We start from the raw sequence: 5,000 nt of genomic DNA on the forward strand, positions 1-5,000 counted from the left end.
TGATAACGTGAAGGAGGTCGCTTGCAGCACCCCCCGAAACCTGACCGGACCCTCTCAAGACCTCGCCGCGGCCGCCGGAGGGTCCGCGGACCACCCTTTGACTGTGGGGACTCAGCCGGGACCAAAGTTTGACTGTCACCCGGGGACCTCCAGGGGAGGGGTACCGACGCCTCACTCGTGCCCAGTGAGGGGGCCCGGATCTCGGATCCGAAAAGCCCGTTCGCCCCTTGGCCATCATGGTTCTCAAGACCTCCGTGATCCGGGGGGGCCCAGCCACCGTCAGTTATCCGAGAATAGTGCTTGGCGCTGGGCCGCCACGAGGCACTTTGTCCCTCATGGAAGTACAGGTCTTGAAAAACCTCTTCCCTGATAACGTGAAGGAGGTCGCTTGCAGCACCCCCCGAAACCTGACCGGACCCTCTCAAGACCTCGCCGCGGCCGCCGGAGGGTCCGCGGACCACCCTTTGACTGTGGGGACTCAGCCGGGACCAAAGTTTGACTGTCACCCGGGGACCTCCAGGGGAGGGGTACCGACGCCTCACTCGTGCCCAGTGAGGGGGCCCGGATCTCGGATCCGAAAAGCCCGTTCGCCCCTTGGCCATCATGGTTCTCAAAACCTCCGTGATCCGGGGGGGCCCAGCCACCGTCAGTTATCCGAGAAAAGTGCTTGGCGCTGGGCCGCCACGAGGCACTTTGTCCCTTTGTCACTCATGGAAGTCCAGGTCTTGAAAAACCTCTTCCCTGATAACGTGAAGGAGGTCGCTTGCAGCACCCCCCGAAACCTGACCGGACCCTCTCAAGACCTCGCCGCGGCCGCCGGAGGGTCCGCGGGCCACCCTTTGACTGTGGGGACTCAGCCGGGACCAAAGTTTGACTGTCACCCGGGGACCTCCAGGGGAGGGGTACCGACGCCTCACTCGTGCCCAGTGAGGGGGCCCGGATCTCGGATCCGAAAAGCCCGTTCGCCCCTTGGCCATCATGGTTCTCAAGACCTCCGTGATCCGGGGGGGCCCAGCCACCGTCAGTTATCCGAGAATAGTGCTTGGCGCTGGGCCGCCACGAGGCACTTTGTCCCTTTGTCACTCATGGAAGTACAGGTCTTGAAAAACCTCTTCCCTGATAACGTGAAGGAGGTCGCTTGCAGCACCCCCCGAAACCTGACCGGACCCTCTCAAGACCTCGCCGCGGCCGCCGGAGGGTCCGCGGGCCACCCTTTGACTGTGGGGACTCAGCCGGGACCAAAGTTTGACTGTCACCCGGGGACCTCCAGGGGAGGGGTACCGACGCCTCACTCGTGCCCAGTGAGGGGGCCCGAATCTCGGATCCGAGAAGCCCGTTCGTCCCTTGGCAATCATGGTTCTCATAACCTCCGTGATCTGGAGGGCCACAGCCACCGTTAGTTATCCGAGAATAGTGCTTGACGCTGGGCCGCCACGAGGCACTTTGTCCCTTTGTCACTCATGGAAGTCCAGGTCTTGAAAAACCTCTTCCCTGATAACGTGAAGGAGGTCGCTTGCAGCACCCCCCGAAACCTGACCGGACCCTCTCAAGACCTCGCCGCGGCCGCCGGAGGGTCCGCGGGCCACCCTTTGACTGTGGGGACTCAGCCGGGACCAAAGTTTGACTGTCACCCGGGGACCTCCAGGGGAGGGGTACCGACGCCTCACTCGTGCCCAGTGAGGGGGCCCGGATCTCGGATCCGAAAAGCCCGTTCGCCCCTTGGCCATCATGGTTCTCAAGACCTCCGTGATCCGGGGGGGCCCAGCCACCGTCAGTTATCCGAGAATAGTGCTTGGCGCTGGGCCGCCACGAGGCACTTTGTCCCTTTGTCACTCATGGAAGTACAGGTCTTGAAAAACCTCTTCCCTGATAACGTGAAGGAGGTCGCTTGCAGCACCCCCCGAAACCTGACCGGACCCTCTCAAGACCTCGCCGCGGCCGCCGGAGGGTCCGCGGGCCACCCTTTGACTGTGGGGACTCAGCCGGGACCAAAGTTTGACTGTCACCCGGGGACCTCCAGGGGAGGGGTACCGACGCCTCACTCGTGCCCAGTGAGGGGGCCCGGATCTCGGATCCGAAAAGCCCGTTCGCCCCTTGGCCATCATGGTTCTCAAGACCTCCGTGATCCGGGGGGGCCCAGCCACCGTCAGTTATCCGAGAATAGTGCTTGGCGCTGGGCCGCCACGAGGCACTTTGTCCCTTTGTCACTCATGGAAGTCCAGGTCTTGAAAAACCTCTTCCCTGATAACGTGAAGGAGGTCGCTTGCAGCACCCCCCGAAACCTGACCGGACCCTCTCAAGACCTCGCCGCGGCCGCCGGAGGGTCCGCGGACCACCCTTTGACTGTGGGGACTCAGCCGGGACCAAAGTTTGACTGTCACCCGGGGACCTCCAGGGGAGGGGTACCGACGCCTCACTCGTGCCCAGTGAGGGGGCCCGGATCTCGGATCCGAAAAGCCAGTTCGCCCCTTGGCAATCATGGTTCTCAAGACCTCCGTGATCCGGGGGGGCCCAGCCACCGTCAGTTATCCGAGAATAGTGCTTGGCGCTGGGCCGCCACGAGGCACTTTGTCCCTTTGTCACTCGTGGAAGTACAGGTCGTGAAAAACCTCTTCCCTGATAACGTGAAGGAGGTCGCTTGCAGCACCCCCCGAAACCTGACCGGACCCTCTCAAGACCTCGCCGCGGCCGCCGGAGGGTCCGCGGACCACCCTTTGACTGTGGGGACTCAGCCGGGACCAAAGTTTGACTGTCACCCGGGGACCTCCAGGGGAGGGGTACCGACGCCTCACTCGTGCCCAGTGAGGGGGCCCGGATCTCGGATCCGAAAAGCCCGTTCGCCCCTTGGCCATCATGGTTCTCAAGACCTCCGTGATCCGGGGGGGCCCAGCCACCGTCAGTTATCCGAGAATAGTGCTTGGCGCTGGGCCGCCACGAGGCACTTTGTCCCTCATGGAAGTACAGGTCTTGAAAAACCTCTTCCCTGATAACGTGAAGGAGGTCGCTTGCAGCACCCCCCGAAACCTGACCGGACCCTCTCAAGACCTCGCCGCGGCCGCCGGAGGGTCCGCGGACCACCCTTTGACTGTGGGGACTCAGCCGGGACCAAAGTTTGACTGTCACCCGGGGACCTCCAGGGGAGGGGTACCGACGCCTCACTCGTGCCCAGTGAGGGGGCCCGGATCTCGGATCCGAAAAGCCCGTTCGCCCCTTGGCCATCATGGTTCTCAAAACCTCCGTGATCCGGGGGGGCCCAGCCACCGTCAGTTATCCGAGAAAAGTGCTTGGCGCTGGGCCGCCACGAGGCACTTTGTCCCTTTGTCACTCATGGAAGTCCAGGTCTTGAAAAACCTCTTCCCTGATAACGTGAAGGAGGTCGCTTGCAGCACCCCCCGAAACCTGACCGGACCCTCTCAAGACCTCGCCGCGGCCGCCGGAGGGTCCGCGGGCCACCCTTTGACTGTGGGGACTCAGCCGGGACCAAAGTTTGACTGTCACCCGGGGACCTCCAGGGGAGGGGTACCGACGCCTCACTCGTGCCCAGTGAGGGGGCCCGGATCTCGGATCCGAAAAGCCCGTTCGCCCCTTGGCCATCATGGTTCTCAAGACCTCCGTGATCCGGGGGGGCCCAGCCACCGTCAGTTATCCGAGAATAGTGCTTGGCGCTGGGCCGCCACGAGGCACTTTGTCCCTTTGTCACTCATGGAAGTACAGGTCTTGAAAAACCTCTTCCCTGATAACGTGAAGGAGGTCGCTTGCAGCACCCCCCGAAACCTGACCGGACCCTCTCAAGACCTCGCCGCGGCCGCCGGAGGGTCCGCGGGCCACCCTTTGACTGTGGGGACTCAGCCGGGACCAAAGTTTGACTGTCACCCGGGGACCTCCAGGGGAGGGGTACCGACGCCTCACTCGTGCCCAGTGAGGGGGCCCGAATCTCGGATCCGAGAAGCCCGTTCGTCCCTTGGCAATCATGGTTCTCATAACCTCCGTGATCTGGAGGGCCACAGCCACCGTTAGTTATCCGAGAATAGTGCTTGACGCTGGGCCGCCACGAGGCACTTTGTCCCTTTGTCACTCATGGAAGTCCAGGTCTTGAAAAACCTCTTCCCTGATAACGTGAAGGAGGTCGCTTGCAGCACCCCCCGAAACCTGACCGGACCCTCTCAAGACCTCGCCGCGGCCGCCGGAGGGTCCGCGGGCCACCCTTTGACTGTGGGGACTCAGCCGGGACCAAAGTTTGACTGTCACCCGGGGACCTCCAGGGGAGGGGTGCCGCCGCTCAGCTCATGCCCAGCGAAGAGGCCCGAATCTCGGATGCGAAAAGCACATTCGCCCCCTTGTCCCTCTGGAGCTTTTTTTTTCTTTTTTTTTTTTTTTCTGTTTCTCTTTTCTCTCCCTCCTCCCCTCATCCACCACCATGCCCCGTCACCCTGCCAGGCTCTCCCCGACCCAAAGCTCGGCTCTTAGCGGAAGACCTCCAGGGGAGGGGTACCGCCGCTCAGCTCATGCCCAGCGAAGAGGCCCGAATCTCGGATGCGAAAAGCACATTCGCCCCCTTGTCCCTCTGGAGCTTTTTTTTTCTTTTTTTTTTTTTTTCTGTTTCTCTTTTCTCTCCCTCCTCCCCTCATCCACCACCATGCCCCGTCACCCTGCCAGGCTCTCCCCGACCCAAAGCTCGGCTCTTAGCGGAAGACCTCCAGGGGAGGGGTGCCGCCGCTCAGCTCATGCCCAGCGAAGAGGCCCGAATCTCGGATGCGAAAAGCACATTCGCCCCCTTGTCCCTCTGGAGCTTTTTTTTTCTTTTTTTTTTTTTTTCTGTTTCTCTTTTCTCTCCCTCCTCCCCTCATCCACCACCATGCCACGTCACCCTGCCAGGCTCTCCCCGACCCAAAGCTCGGCTCTTAGCGGAAGACCTCCAGGGGAGGGGTGCCGCCGCTCAGCTCATGCCCAGCGAAGAGGCCCGAATCTCGGATGCGAAAAGCACATTCGCCCCCTTGTCC

Source organism: Brachionichthys hirsutus, unplaced genomic scaffold (genome assembly GCF_040956055.1).
Source record: "Brachionichthys hirsutus isolate HB-005 unplaced genomic scaffold, CSIRO-AGI_Bhir_v1 contig_614, whole genome shotgun sequence".
Lineage (NCBI taxonomy): Eukaryota > Metazoa > Chordata > Actinopteri > Lophiiformes > Brachionichthyidae > Brachionichthys > Brachionichthys hirsutus.